This window comes from Phaseolus vulgaris, chromosome 10 (genome assembly GCF_051622355.1).
Source record: "Phaseolus vulgaris cultivar YP4 chromosome 10, ASM5162235v1, whole genome shotgun sequence".
Taxonomy (NCBI): Eukaryota; Viridiplantae; Streptophyta; class Magnoliopsida; order Fabales; family Fabaceae; genus Phaseolus; species Phaseolus vulgaris.
In genome coordinates, this window is record NC_143507.1 from 17,261,520 (window position 1) to 17,277,894 (window position 16,375).

Sequence of the window (16,375 nt, forward strand, 5' to 3'; positions counted from 1 at the left end):
TGCGAGCTTGGCTAGCAAGTCAGCTCGGGCATTTTGCCCTCTGGGCACATGCACTACTTCAAATGAGACAAAGGAACCCTTCAACTCCTGCACATACTCCAAGTAAGCCGCCATCTGTGGATCCTTGGCCTAGAACTCGCCTGTTACTTGTCCCGTGACCAACAAGGAGTCACTCTTGGCCATCAACACCCTAGCCCCCATCTCCTTAGCTAACAAGATGCCTGCGATCAATGCCTCATATTCTGCTTGATTATTGCTGGCTTTAAAAGCAAATCTCAGGGACTGTTCTATCCCCACACCGTTGGGCCCTTCTAGAATGACTCCAGCACCGCTACCCTGCTGGTTAGACGATCCGTCCACCGAAAGCACCCAACGAAAATCTTCCCCCTCAACTCGTGCTGCTTCCGACGAGAGCTCGACCACGAAATCAGCGAAAATCTGCCCCTTGATCGGTCCTCGGGGCTGGTACTTGATGTCGAACTCCGATAGCTCCACCGCCCACTTCACCATTCTCCCAGCTATTTCGGGCTTCTTCAACACTTTCTGGATAGGCAATTCGGTCATTACCAGCACTGTAAAACTGTGAAAATAGTGGCGCAACCTCCTCGTCGAAAATACGACTGCCAGCGCAGCTTTCTCCAAGGCCTGATACCTGACTTCTGGGCCTTGCAACACCTTGATGACGAAGTAAATAGGCTTCCGGGCCTGATCTTGATCTTGGGCGAGCACCACACTCACCACCCTCTCAGTTACAGCAAAATACAACCTAAGAGGGGTTCCCACCAAAGGTTTGCACAAAACCGGCGGGCTCGCCAGGTATTCTTTAAGCTTCATGAAGGCTTCTTCGCATTCCCTCGACCAGACAAACTTGTTGTTTCGCCTTAAGCATTGGAAGTACGGATGGCCTTTCTCTCCACTAGTTGATACGAAACGAGACAACCTAAGAACTTATCAGGATTTGCCTCTATTCCCCTTTCGGTTAAGAGGAAACCTAAGAACTTCCCCGCCTCCTCGCCAAAAATGCACTTCTCGGGGTTTAGCTTTAATCTGAACTTGGCAATCGTGGTAAACAGCGCCTCCAGATCTGAGACGTGCTTGCTTTTCTCTAACGAGGTCACGACCATATCATCTACGTACGCTTGCACATTCCTTCCCAGCATCGGTGCAAGTACCTTATCCATCAACCTTTGGTACGTGGCCCCCGTGTTCTTCAGCCCGAAGGGCATCACCTTGTAGCAGTAGCACGATCTCTTAGTCATGAAGGCGGTCTTCTCTTCATCCATGGGATGCATCTTTATCTGGTTATACCCCGAGAAGGCGTCCAGAAAACTCATCAACTTGCACCCTGCTGCGTTGTCGACCAGGGCATCTATGCTTGGCAAAGGGTATGAATCCTTTGGACAAGCCTTCTTCAAGTCTGTGAAGTCGACGCACATGCGCCACTTCCCGTTGCTCTTCTTTACCAGCACGACATTAGCTAACCATTCAGGGTACTGGACCTCCCTGATATGGCCTGCGGCGAGGAGCTTCTGCGTTTCATCCCTAATCGCCTGTCTCCTCTCCTCATTAAACTTCCTTCTTCTCTGTCGCACTGGTCTGACCTGTGTGTCCATTGCCAAATGGTGACACAAGAAGTCAGGGTCAATTCCCAGCATGTTTGAAGCAGACCATGCAAAAGCATCCAGATGTCGTTCTATCACCTTGGCGATCTGGTCTTGGAGCTCACCCTCCAAAGATCTTCCCAACTTGAAAACCTTGCCCCCGATCTCCCTCTCGAGCCACTCCTCGACGGGTTTGGGTCTGGTTTCCCTGGCGATCACCGCCTTGGCGATTCCCGACTCCCTCGCTTCCTCTGGGCGGTTTCTCGCTTCTTCTTCCCGTCCGATGCTATTTCCCTCAACCTCAGCGTCTATCATGGTGACATCGCCTCCGGCGGCGACTTCCATCGCCGCATCAACAACTAGCCATTCTGTTGGCATGGGCTTCACACCGGGTTGATCACCACCCCCTCCATTAATGGTAACTTAACCTTCATGTGCCTGGTTGAGGGCACAGCTCCTATTCTGTTGAGGGTTGGCCTTCCCAACAGAATGTTATACGCTGAGGGGGCATTCACGACGAGGTACTTGATTTTCTCCACCCTCGAGGCCACCTCATCCGTGAACGTTGTTCTCAGCTCAATGTACCCCCTGACCTCCACCTGATCGCCAGCGAACCCATTTAAGCATCCTCCATAGGGCCTTAACTGGTCAAGGGTTAGTTGCAACTTGGTGAAAGTCGGCCAGAACATTACATCTGCCGAGCTTCCCTGGTCCACCAGCACCCGATGGACCTTCCTTCCCGCCGTGACTAGCGAGACAACTATGGGATCGTTGTCATGAGGTACGACGTCCCTCAGATCCTCCTTTGTGAACGTAATGTCCACATCTGGCAAGTGGTCTTCGAACACATCTACTGCCATCACAGACCTTGCATACTTCTTCCGCTGTGATGCAGTGCACCCACCACCTGAGAAACCTCCCGCGATGGTGTGGATCTCGCCATGAGTGGGCATCTCATGCTGCTGACCCTCACCACTCGCCGGCTGAGAGCTCGACGCACCCCCCGTCCTCTTGTCCAGCAGGTAATCATTCAAGAAGTCGCTCTTGACCAAGTCGTCGAGCTGGTAACCCAGGGCCTAACACCTTGTCGCCAACTTTCTCAAGCGCTTTAAGCTTGGCAGCTATGTTGGGAATGGCGATCAGGTCCGCCAATCCCATGACAAACTTGTACTTTGGTGGGCGATTAAACTCCCTGGGGCGCCCTGGGCCCCTTCCCTTGTTTTTCTTTGGATCGTAGGGATGGCGAGTCCTTTGATCCTTCTTGGCCACCATCATCTCCAGCACCCTCTGCGGCTGGATCCTATTCTGGGCTCGTGGCCTAGTAGGGGCCACGCTCCCTCTCTTCTCGGCGACCTCATTCTCGTCGGTGATGTGGGCCACAGCAAGTCGCCGAACCTCAACAAACGTGGCGGGGTGGGCCCTAATCAGCGCCTCACAGAAAGGTCCCGGCAGCACGCCCTTTTTGAAGGCGTATACCAACATCTCCTCGTCTTTGGCAGGCGAGCGGACCATCTGTGCTCCAAAACGATTCAAATAGTCCTTGAGGGACTCTCCCTGGTACTGCCTCACATCGAACAGGTCATAAGACACCCTAGCGCCTTGTTCACAATGTACTGGTCGACGAAAAGCTTCGAAAACTGCTGGAAATTGGTTATGTGACCTGTAGGCAAACTAACAAACCATTCCAGCGCTGTTCCCTGGAGCGTGCTCACAAATATCTTGCAATAGACAGCATCTGAGCCTCCTAATAGCATCATCAGCGTGTGGAACGTAGTGAGGTGTGCTTCAGGATCCTCCACGTCGGAGAACGCCAAGCTAACAATTGGCGACTACACAAACTTCCCGATGTGCTTCCCTTCTGTCAGCCAGGTGTTCCGCTGAACACGTCTACATTATCGCTCGCTGCCATGTCATCACTTCCGACTACCTGATCGGTACAAGCAACATGTTGAATAGCAAAATCCCAAAAAAGAGAAGGTAAGTTTGTTTGAAAAAGTAAGGCACGGGTAACATTCAAAAGATGTTGATGTTTTTTTCAACTATGCTGTTTTGTTCAGGAGTTTCAACACAAGTGGTTTGATGGATAATGCCTTTAGAAGAGAAAAAATCTTTCATAGAAAATTCAGCACTGTTATCAGTTCGTACAGTTTGAACAGTAGTGTGAAAATGGTTTTCAACATATGCAATGAATTTAAGAATATGACCGCGAACTTCAGATTTAGTATGTAAAAGGATAACCCAAGTATGGCGCGAGAAATCATCCACAACAGTTAAAAAATATCTATAACCTTGCATTGAAATGACAGGGCATGGACCCTAAATGTCCATATGAAGTAATTCAAAAATCTTAGTAGTAACAGTAGTACTTAAAGCAAATGGAAGTTTCTTTTATTTTTCTCGATCGCAAGTATCACAAACATGCAATTTTCCAGCAATAATGTAAGGATATTTAGTTCTTGTTCCGTCCGGTTGACCTGGAACGTCTTCGTGCGCGACCTCGACCGTCTGCTAGGGACTCCTTCCCACTGATCACCTGTGGATTCCTGCAAAGAAGGACAAAAGGGCGCCCTAGCGGCCGTTTGCACTCCGACGCTCAAGTCAGCCAGCAAGAAACACCAAAAACTATGCACCTCCGTATCGGAGCACCGCGTATGGCACTCTAAAGGTGGTAAAAGGAAACTGTGTCTAGTGTATATTTTCTCGTTCTGGCAAAAATCCTTCCCTAGTCCCTTGTGCAAAACCTCAAGGCTCGAGCAAGCAACTAGAGTGTTTCTGAAAAATTAGCCAAAAGTTCGAACCTCGTTCCCAACATTCTCAGCGCTATTTAAACTACCCAAGCATTTCAAGCGCCTTAAAGCGCTTTTAATCATAAAACGTAACGCACTTAATTAACGCGTCTAATTAGAAAACGTAGCGCATTTAAGACGTTGAAACGCTTGGGAGCCTTTATAGTACCTTAAACGCTCGAAACAGAAACTGTATTAAATGACTTTAATTACCTGGTACCTGACTAAATGGTGTTTCTATTCTGACCTGGCTGTCGTACACATGGAGGGCCTCGCAGTGCCATGACCCCATCTGGGGACGTTTCTACGTGTGAGTCCTCCTGCTTGGGAGTGCTACTGCGTAAGGGGTGACTTTTTGGGTGTCAACTCATGCCTCCAATCATCTAGTCACTCACTTTGAGAGCGTATCTGCCTTCCTCTCGTACCCTGCACCTGGCTACCCTGGGCGTGACCCTCCCCTTGAGTCGTATCTGTCCCAAAGGCGTCTCTGGGCCGGCAGGGGTACTTCACGAGTCAGGTTGCCCTACACTGGTGCTATCACTATGGCCTTGAAGCCACCTTTCTCTTCTCTTTATCACTACCCCGGATTATCGGGACCTGAGGCCTTCCCACGGCGTCGCTCCCACCATGGTCTTTCCTACCCATGGGTATCGGGGAACCGCACTGTGATTGCCTTGCCTTAATGATATTTGATCTTGGCGACGCCCTGGTTGGGCGACGCCTTCACCTAGGCGATGCCTCGCCTTGGCGACGCTAGTACTTGGCGTCTCTTCACCTATGCGACGCCTTGTGTTGACTTTGACTCCTGGCGTTGACTTTGACCTTGACTTTGTCAACGCCCGGATACGGGACGGTACAGTTCTCAAAACATTTAGTCTTTCATTAGATAGATGTCCCATTCTATAGTGCCAGAGATTCATGTCTTTAACAATACAATTGAAAGAAGAAATACAATGAGGCATGGCATTATTTCTAAAACTAGTGGATTCAAAAATGTACAGGCCAACTTTAATATCAACTAAACCAATCCTCTCTTTGGTTTGATTGTCCTGTATAAGGCAATGAGCAGAGGAAAAAATTAAGCTGCAGTTCAGATTAAGACTTAATTTTGAAGCAGATACAAGATTGAAAGCGAATTTAGGGACAGAAAAGACATTTGTAAGATGCAATTTGCTACTAAAGATAACAGTTCCAGAAATAGTAGAAGATACATAACTGCCATTTGGTAGGCTAAGCCTAATAGGTTTAATGGTTTCATAAGAGGTAAATTCAGACAAAGAATTGCAAACATGATCAGTAGCCCCTGTATCTATAAGCCAGTAGTTCTTAGCATTGTGTAATTTATTTAAAGCATAAATGTTACCAGTTGGAGACTGTGCAGCGGCTTTGTGTGAGGGTTCCATGGTGAGGGTTCCCAAATGATTCACTTGTGCTTGGCTGGCCACGGTTCCATTTATGTTTTGCTTGAGAATTTCAAAGAGGGCTTGATATTGCATAGTGAGGCGACGTGTCATTCCCTGATGACTCAACAATTCTCGAATTATTGACGTGACACTCTCTGAACCATAGGGGTGCTCTTAATGGCTGATTGGACATCCTCTGAAGCGGGGAAAATAACACCTTTTGGGGCTACGCTTAATCGTGCGCCACGTGGCTCATCACACGGCCAGCCTCTAGGGTCTCTTGCGCTCCCATTGGGCGCTTAATCCTTTGACACGCGGCACGATCTCACGGCTCCTGATTGGCGCCTCTTGGGTTGCAAATGTAACGTTCAAGTTACCCCAAACCCCGCGCTCACACCACTGTTACATCCATTCTCTCTGCATCTCCGCACTGTTCATCGTCTTCAAACCCTTTCCCTGCAACTCCTGCTCTTTCCTTCGTGCTCTCCTTCCTCCCTTACTTCGACAACAAAGGTATGATTTTTGCACATCCCGACTCTTCTCCTTCATCGCATTGCATAGTTTATTGAACTGCCTAGGACTGTTTACGTTTATGCATTACTGTGTTCTTTCGCTTCTCCTTTCTTCTCTGTTCCCTTCTCCTTCTTTCTGGGTTTTCTCGCGTGGGTGGTATTTCCTGGGGTTTTACCCCCTTTTCTGTCTTGGCATCACTTTGTTAAAAACCTTTTTCCTTTTTCTTTCTCCAGCTATTTATTCACACCATGACGCGCCCGAACTCCCAGTCTGGTTCTCCCCCCAAGAACCCCAAGTCCAATTATAAAGCCTTCTATACATGGGCCCTCGACGAGATTTTGAACAAGTGCACCAGCCTGACATCCTTTCAGGACCTGGAGAATCATCGTGGGGATCCCCACTTGTATAACTTTAATGCTTTCTGCCGCGCACATGACGCGCACATCTCCGTTCGTCCCGGCCGACCGGGGGAACCTGTGTGTGTGGATGACAGACCTAGAAAGGGTATTTCCTTCTTCTTCATGTACCAGACGGTGTTTAAACGCGTCGGGGTGCGCCACCCATTCACGCCCTTTGAGAGGGAACTCCTCACCGAGATTAACACAGTCCCCGCCCAGCTCCATCCCAACAGCTGGGCATTTGTAAGGGGTTTTCAAATTCTCTGCGGGCACCTGGGCATCCTTCCTTCCGTGGATGTTTTCTTGCATTTCTTCGAAGTGAAGACACAGGGGAAAAGCTTTTGGGTAAGCTTCTCCGGGATCGCGGACAGGATCATCCTCTCCCTCTTCCAGAACTCCTATAAAAACTGGAAAGGAAAATTCTTCAGGGTGTGCAGCGCCAAGCACGACCCCACAGCCTTAGACGGCTTTCCCCTGTACTGGACGGAGCACCCTAAGCTGCTCAGGGCCAAAGCCTTGGATGAGCTATCCCCTGCTGACAGGGAGGTATGCAAGGCCTTGGCTGGCCTGGGGATCGTCTTCGATACATTGAAGCTTATCGCGAGCGAATACAACGCTCACGCCTTGACCACATATTTTGGTAGGGAGACCCTCCCCTTACCATCTTTTGTTATCTGTACCTTGCTACCAGATGTTTGTTCCTCTGGCCTCTTTCACCTGTTTTCCATTGTACCATGTGATTCGCGTCTCACGTTTCTAAGCGCTTTGTGATTTTGCATAATTGCTTTGGCTTTGACTTTTGCTGCTTGGTTTATTTGGATGTAGGATCGGTGATGGGCGCCTCCAAAAGGATGATGCTGGCGAAAGCGATAAAGGACGCTCGTGCTGCCAAAGCGGGCGCCTCTTCCGCCCCTGCTGCTGACCCGAACCCCCCATCAACCCTGCCTCTGCCACCACCGACCCCTACTGAAGCTCCACTAGGCTCATCTTCATCGTCCCCACATAGCCCTGAGGCGCTTCAGACTCCCGGCTCTCCTCTGCCCATTGCCGCCGTTCCTCTGGCCGTGGCCTTATCGCCGGCTCCAACCCCCCTCGACAAAGGGAAACAGGTCTTGGAGATCATATCCGACGATGAAGACTCGGATGGCGTGGCACCCTTCAAGAGGAGGAAATCAGCAAGGGTTCCCCTCCTACCGGCGGCGTCGCCCCAGGAAGAGGATTCTTTCAGGGACAACCCTCCCAGCGCTACTTCCCTTCCCCCCACAACCGTCCAAGAGGATATAGGCGAAGGCGCCGAGTCTGCTCCACCTCCGCCACCGACAGAGGTCTTTGCTTCTCCTGCCCCCGTCGCTGCCGCCCCCGATTTTATCGCCATCCCTCCTCCAATTATGCATCTGATGAGGGGCTTCAGTGGTGGAACAATGCCAGAGGGCTCCGACAGGAAGGAGGGCATGCCTTTCTACTTGAGGGCCTTCTTGGCAGTGGCCCTTGAATGGCGCGCCCAGGCCAGAAACGCTGTTCTACAAACTCAAACCCTCCAGGACTTGGAAACAAGGGTAGCTTCCCTGGAGGAGGAAAAGAAGATTCTGGGACGCCAAAACGAAGCTTACCAAACCACCCTGAAGCAGGCGCAAGAGTCCAAAGCAGAGGCTGAGGAACAACTGGCAGAGGCGGTGGAGCTCCAGGCCGACTTCTACGCTCGGGAAGTCGCCCTCAAAGTTCAGGTAACGAGCCTTCAAGACATAGTCGAAGCTTACGAAGAAGTTCAAAAGGACTTGAAGGACCGCTGCTGTGAGCAAGCTGACGAGATGGAGCGGATGGAGGGGGAAATGGCTACCCAGGCCAAAGCCATGGGCCTTCTCCAGGTTGACTACGACAAACTGCAGGTCGAGGTCAGCCGACTCCGCGTGGAGAAGGAGGCTTTGGAGAAGCAGGTAGCTTATGGGGACGCCACCATTGAGGAGCTAGAGAAGGACAAAAAGACCCTAATCGAGGACATGGCGGGCACTTTCGAGGAGGGATTCCAGGAGGCTCTAGCCCAGGCTGTCTGCATGAATCCGGGGATCGACATTTCCAACTGCGATTCCACTCACCACATTGTTGATGGAAGAGTCGTGCCCCTGGAACTGGACGATTGAACCGCCATCCTTGACCATCACTTTATTCCTTTACACTTGTTTTAACCTTCTTTGATAAACTTGTAATTCTTTGAATTGTCTGCACTTTCGTTACAACTTTGGGTTTTTGCATGATTACTTTCGTGCCATTGCGATATGGAATTTCGCCTGTGTGATTTTACTTTTGTCCTTTGCCTTCGCGTGCTTCGGTTGTTTTGCCTGTACTATACCCGTTTCTTTCACTGCATTGGGCGGCCTTGTGTGTCCGGGGAAGATCACGCGTTGATGCCCACGCCCATGGAGAGGCTTGCCTGATGGGGCCGTATCGTCCACGGGGCGTCTCTAACACCAAAGCGATCCGTCCCTTGATTCTTAGCGCCTAGCGCCCACGCCTAAGGAGAGGCCTGCTACAACAACACCGTATCGTCCCAGGGTGTCTAAAACTGCCGAGTGCTCTGGAAGGGGGGGGGGGGTCGTTCCCTCCATGGTCTTTCCTTCCCAAAGGTATCGGGGAACAACCCTGCCAGTGATTCGCTGGCGTTTGGCGATTTCGTCTCCCTCCGCAGTCTTTCCTACCTGTGGGTATCGGGGAGGCGGCACTGCCGATACTTGGGTCGGCGACGCCCGCAACGTCTCATGCTGGTGTTGCCCTTTGCACCATTCCTGGCGACGCCTCGGGCGTCTCATGCTGGCGTCGCCTTGGGCGTTATCTTTACCTTGGCATTGACTTTGACCTTGGCCCTGGTCGACGCCTGAGGATAGCGAAGAGCTCAAGGTTTCGCCTGTGCCATCCACGTGGCGCTTCTTGCATGGCTGATGGGACGTTCAGTCACTCGACTTGGTTCTGACTCCTACTGTGCCCCTGACCCACTCTCGACGACGCATCGTACCCTTGGGCATTCAGTCGATACGACGTTTTCTGAGTTTAACCAGTGGTGCCAGGGCCATCCTTCCATCCTCTGCCACGTGGCTCGATCGTGCGGTGCATCCATTCGCGTCGTTTAGCGCTATAACTGCAATACTTCCATTTGCATCGTTTGGCGCTCTAACCGCAATATTTAATTCTTCAAAACTTTGAAACTGTCCTCATCATTTCTGCGCTTTTCGTAACCTACTTGCACCCTTTCTCTTCTCGCGAAGAGTTCTTCCAGTGTTCGTTCCCACCAGCGTTTTACCCTTGCCAAAACTTCAAACCTCCCTGATTCTGTTCAAGAATGTCTTCTCGTGCTACTCCCCCCAGGGTCAACCCCAAGGACCTGTATACTTGGGCTTCGAGCGAGCTTCTTGACGAATGCTCATGCTTACTCTCCACCAGGGCCATAAGGGAACACTAAGGGGATTCATGCTCCTATAATCACCGTGCCTTCGCGAGGAGGCATGACGACGACATTGCTGTGCTCCCTTGCACTCTAGGGGAGCTGGTATGTGGAGACGAACGGGCCAATGACGGGGTCCCCTTCTTTTACTTCTATCAGGTGGTTTTCAAAACCATCGGCGTGCGCCTGCCCTTCTCTAGGTTTGAGAAGGAACTGCTGACGGAGATCAATGCCGCTCCGGCCCAGTTATATCCCAACAGCTGGGCTTTTGTAAAGGCATTTGACATCCTTTTCGGGTTTCTGGGTTGTGCACCCTCGGTTGACATCTTTCTTCACTTCTTTGAGGTGAAGAGGCAAAGGAACAACCTCTGGGTAACTCTCAATAACGTTCCTGGCAGAGTTCTCCTGACCCCCTTCCAAAACTCATTTACTGGGTGGAAAGGCCGGTTCTTCATGGTCTGCTGCTCTGATCTCGTTCCTTCCGCCCTGGATGGTTTTCCACTGTACTGGGTGAGAGAGACGAGGGCCCTCAAATCCAAACCCTTCAAGAAGCTTGCCCCGAATGACCAGGTGGTTTGCCGGATTCTCGCTGGGGCGGGAGGTTTTGACTCCGCCACCTTGATCAGTTTGGAGTTCAACGCTGGAACCCTCGAGAAGTATATAGGTATGAGTCACTGCCCTAGAAACTTCCGCCTTTTTCGTTCTCTATCTGGGTGTGTTTTGTTTCATGGTGTCTCTGACACGTTCATCTTCCTTGGTGTAGGTTCGAAAATAAATCAAGAGCGGAGGACGCGACTTACCCGAGCTCTGCGGACTGAGAGCGGGGCTCCGTCTTCTTCCCGTGCTGACTCCGATGGCCACTGAAGAGTGGTTATTTTCGTGTTTTTGTATGAGTTGTAATGTTTGCCCTATTCGCATTACTCCCATTTGTATCGAACACTGCTTGTAACATCAACTTTACTATACCATACTTGGTTTTTGTAACGCCGCTTTACTTTGCATACGTCTCATATATTGTGCGTTTTTCCTCCGTCATGTTTCTTAGCGGCGCCTGCACTCAGGCGACACCTTTCTTCTTGGCGACGCCTTTCTTCTTGGCGACGCCTTCTTTCTTGGCGACGCCTTCTTTCTTGGCGACGCCCCTTTTACTAGCGACGCCTCACGCTACTTCAAACGGAGAAAGATAAAGACTGAGAACCAAGGCACGGTTTTTTTTTTCTCGAACTTGTTTTTTTTTTCTTTTATTTGGGTGACCTCATTAAAAAACCCCGGAAAGGGAAAAAGAGCGTCCCCTTTAACAAGACTATTACATAGCTGCTTTACATAAGTCAACTAAATTAAAACTTCAAGTTGGCTGCATTCCAACTGCGCGGGATGGGACCTCCTTCCAAGGTCTCTAGGCTGTATGAACCGTTGCCCTTAGCCTCGGTAACTCTGAAGGGTCCAGTCCACTTGGGAGACAGCTTATTCTCCAGCTCGTATGGGTGGGCTTTCCTCATAACTAGGTCGCCAATCTGAAACTGTCGCGGCTTTACCTTCTCTTCTCTTCACCGCTTCAGCTTTTATTCTGGCTTCTTCCCTGGCTTCGTCTAGTAGATCCAGGTTTACCCGCCTTTCTTCGTTGGATTCCTCCACCACAAAGTTTTGAAAACGTGGTGAGCTTTCATGTATTTCTACCGGGATCATTGCGTCCGACCCGTACACCAAACTGAAAGGCGTCTCCATGGTAGAAGATTGGGGTGTGGTGTGGTATGCCCATACGATCCTTGGAACTTCCTCCGCCCACGCCCCTTTGGCCTTCTCTAACCTTCTCTTTAGCCCCCTCAGCAAAACTCTGTTTGCTGACTCCACTTGCCCGTTGGTCTGGGGGTGTTCGACTGACGCGAACACTTGCTTGATACCTATCTCAACGCACATATTTCTCAACTGCTGACTGGCAAACTGGGTCCCGTTATCAGATATCAAGCGCCTAGGTACGCCAAAGCGGCACACAATGTTCTTCCACACAAAGTGTTGTACCTTGTGCGCAGTAATCTGTGCCACGGGCTCTGCTTCTATCCACTTGGTGAAGTACTCGATGGCAATGATCAAATACTTCATCTGCCTTATCGCCAGTGGAAACGGGCCCAGGATGTCGATTCCCCATGTATGAAAAGGCCACGGGCTATATATGGATCGCAGTTCTTCTGGCGGCGCCTTGTGCCAGTCAGCGTGCTTTTGGCATTGCCTGCAGCGCTGGGCGTGTCGCGCGTAGTCCTCTTTTAATGTTGGCCAGAAGAACCCTGCACGTATCACCTTGGAGGCTAAGGACCTTCCCCCTACGTGGCTCCCGCAAATGCCTTCGTGGAGCTCCGCCATTATCCTGGTACACTCTTCGCCACTTACACACGTTAGGATAGGGTGAGTGGTCCCGTGCCTAAACAACACTCCATCCACCAGAGTATATCTTGCGGCATTTCTTTTGACCATCTTACCCTCTTCCGGCTCCACTGGGAGAGCCCCATCCACCAGGTACCGTTTGTATGGCGTCATCCAGGTGTCTCCCTCGGCTAGGACACATACCTGCATTTGCCTTCCTTCTTCAGGCATATCCGCGTACGTGCTGATGCGGGGCGTCTTCAGCGTATCTTGGGTCAAAGAGCGATGATTCCTTGGACTCTCTCTTGATGTACAGATCTGGAGGACATCCACCTTGTTTTCTTCCACGAATTTACGCGGAGCTTTGAGCGTCTCTTGGATCACTGTCCTCTGCCTACCCCCCTTGCCTGAGCTGGCCAGCTTGGCAAGCAGGTCAGCTCTGGCATTCTGCTCCCTTGGGACATGTATCAGCTCAAAAGCGTTAAATGCTCCCTTCAATAGTTGGACGTATCTTAGATACGCCGCCATCTGTGGGTCCTTCGCCTGGAACTCACCCGACACCTGCCCCGTAATCAGCTGGGAATCGCTTTTCACCAGGAGGTTCTGCGCGCCCATCTCCTTGGCCAGGAGCATTCCTGCTACCAGGGCTTCGTATTTCGCCTGATTATTACTTGCCTTGAAGGCGAAGCGCAGAGTTTGCTCAATCAGTACGCCGTTGGGTCCCTCCAAGACTATTCCCGCACCACTCTCTTGTTGGTTGGAAAAGCCATCAACCGAGAGCAACCACTGCGAGCCCACTTCCACCTCTTGCTCACCTCCGGGTGAGAGTTCCGCTATAAAATCTGCGTACACCTACCCTTTGATGGATCCTCTAGGCTCATACTGAATGTCGAATTCTGACAGCTCCACCGCCCAGCGCACCATTCTTCTCGCCACGTCAGGCTTCTGCAGCACCTTCTGTATAGGGAGGTTTGTCATTACTACCACCGTCAAGCTGTGGAAGTAATGACGGAGCCTCCTGACTGAAAACACCACTGCTAACGCTGCCTTCTCCAGCGCCTGGTATCTCGTCTCAGCGCCTTGTAATGCCTTGCTCACGAAATAGATGGGCTTTTGACTCTGGTCCTGCTCCTGGACTAACACAGAGCTGATAGCCCGCTCCGTTACCGTAAAATATAGCCGGAGGGGCACATCTGTTACCGGTTTGCAGAGGACCGGTGGCGTCGCCAGGTACTCCTTTAACTTAATGAAAGCCGCTTCGCATTCGTCTGTCCATGCAAAGCGACTATTTCTCTTGAGGCACTGGAAATATGGGTGCCCCTTCTCTCCCCCGGCGGAAACAAACCTTGAGAGTGCCGCCATCCGCCCTGTCAGCTATTGCACTTCCTTTACCGTCGTCGGGCTTCGCATGGCGATAATCGCTGCGCATTTGTCGGGGTTCGCTTCTATCCCCCTCTCTGTGAGCATAAAACCCAAGAACTTACCGGCCTCTACCCCGAAGACACACTTCTCAGGGTTTAACCTGAGGCGGTACTTGGATATTGTGACGAACAACTCCTCCAGGTCTGCCGTGTGCTGTGCCCTATCCTGCGACGCCACCACCATGTCATCTACGTAGGCGTACACATTCCTCCCTAGCATGGACGCCAGAACCTTGTCCATTAACCTTTGGTATGTGGCGCCCGCGTTTTTCAGCCCAAAAGGCATCACCTTATAACAGTAACTGCAAGTCTCAGTCATGAATGCAGTTTTACTCTCATCTCTCGGGTGCATCTTGATCTGGTTGTACCCTGAGAATGCGTCCAGGAAGCTCAGCTCCTTGTTGCCGGATGCACTATCCACCAACGCGTCGATGCTGGGCAGTGGGTACGAGTCCTTCGGGCACGCCTTATTCAAGTCCGTGAAGTGCACGCACATCCTCCACTTCCCATTCGCCTTTTTCACCAAGACGACGTTGGCCAGCCACTCGGGGTATTGAATCTCCTTGATGTGGCCAGCACTCAACAGCTTCTGCGTTTCATCCTTTACCACCTGCTGTCTCTCTTCGTTAAACTTTCTCCTTCTTTGGCGCACGGGGCGGACCGTGGCATCCATGCTGAGGTGATGACACAGGAAATCAGGGTCGATACTGGGCATATCCGAGGCGGACCATGCGAAAGCATCCAGGTGGCGCGAAATCACTTCTGCCACCCCTTCCTGTTCTTCTGGGCTCAGCAAACTTCCTAACTTAAACATTTTGCCGCCAATCTCCCTCTCCACGGCGTTAGCCGCCGGTTGTTCCCTGCTATCATCCTCGACGGGCGCCGCCTCATCCACGGGCACCGCGTCGCCAGGGCCTTCCTCCATGGGTGCATCTGTTTCTGGCGTTGCCCTCGCGGGTACGACCTCGTTAGGCGTCGACGCAGCGGGCGTCGCCTCAATCATCGTCGTGTCTGCACACGGCGGACGCTCATACACCATGAACACGCCTCTCTTCGTTTTCAGGTTGTTCTCATAGCATTTCCTTGCCTCCTCCTGATCTGACTTGATGACTATCACCTTGCCACTGAGGTCTGGCAGCTTCATCTTCATATGGCGTGTGGAGGCTACTGCGTTCAACCGGTTCAACGCCGGCCTGCCCAACAAGATGTTGTAAGCGGAGCTGGCGTTCACGACCAAGTACCGGATGCTTTCGGTACGCGAGGCCTCTCCGTCCGTGAACGTAGTCCTCAACTCCAGGTAGCCTCGGACTTCCACCTGGTTGTCCGCAAACCCATACAGGCACCCTGTGTAGGGCCTCAAAAGGTCGGGGGATAACCGCAACTTATTGAATGTCGACCAGAACATGACGTCTGCTGAACTTCCCTGGTCGATAAGAACTCTGTGCACCTTTCTCCCAGCTGTGACAACTGAAATGACCACGGGGTCATTGTCGTGCGGCACCACGTCTCGGAGATCCCCTCTCGTGAATACGAGGTCCGACTCCCACGGCTCACCCGAGATTCTTTCTTCGATCGAGTTGACCCCCCTCGCGTATTTAAAGCTCCTTAAAGCGCTTTTAATCATAAAACGTAACGCACTTAATTAACGCGTCTAATTAGAAAACGTAGCGCATTTAAGACGTTGAAACACTTGGGAGCCTTTATAGTACCTTAAACGCTCGAAACAGAAACTGTATTAAATGACTTTAATTACCTGGTACCTGACTAAATGGTGTTTCTATTCTGACCTGGCTGTCGTACACGTGGAGGGCCTCACAGCGCCATGACCCCATCTGGGACGTTTCTACGTGTGAGTCCTCCTGCTTGGGAGTGCTACTGCTCAAGGGGTGACTTTTTGGGTGTCAACTCATGCCCCCAATCATCTAGTCACTCACTTTGAGAGCGTATTTGCCTTCCTCTCGTACCCTGCACCTGGCTACCCTGGGCGTGACCCTCCCCTTGAGTCGTATCTGTCCCAAAGGCGTCTCTGGGGCGGCAGGGGTACTTCACGAGTCAGGCTGCCCTACACTGGTGCTATCACTATGGCCTTGAAGCCACCTTTCTCTTCTCTTTATCACTACCCCGGATTATCGGGACCTGAGGCCTTCCCACGACGTCGCTCCCTCCATGGTCTTTCCTACCCATAGGTATCGGGGAACCGCACTGTGATTGCCTTGCCTTAATGATATTTGATCTTGGCGACGCCCTGGTTGGGCGACGCCTTCACCTAGGCGATGCCTCGCCTTGGCGACGCTAGTACTTGGCGTCTCTTCACCTATGCGACGCCTTGTGTTGACTTTGACTCCTGGCGTTGACTTTGACCTTGACTTTGTCAACGCCCGGATACGGGACGGTACAGTTCTCAAAACATTTAGTCTTTCATTAGATAGATGTCCCATTCTATAGTGCCAGAGATTCATGTC

At 51.4% G+C, this 16,375-nt stretch overlaps 1 protein-coding gene across 1 annotated transcript in view; it reads right to left on the reverse strand.

Annotated features, from left to right (window-relative positions):
- The window catches only part of LOC150024668 (uncharacterized), a 34,561-nt gene that overhangs the window by 9,438 nt on the left and 8,748 nt on the right, over window positions 1–16,375 (reverse strand). The window lies entirely within an intron of this gene.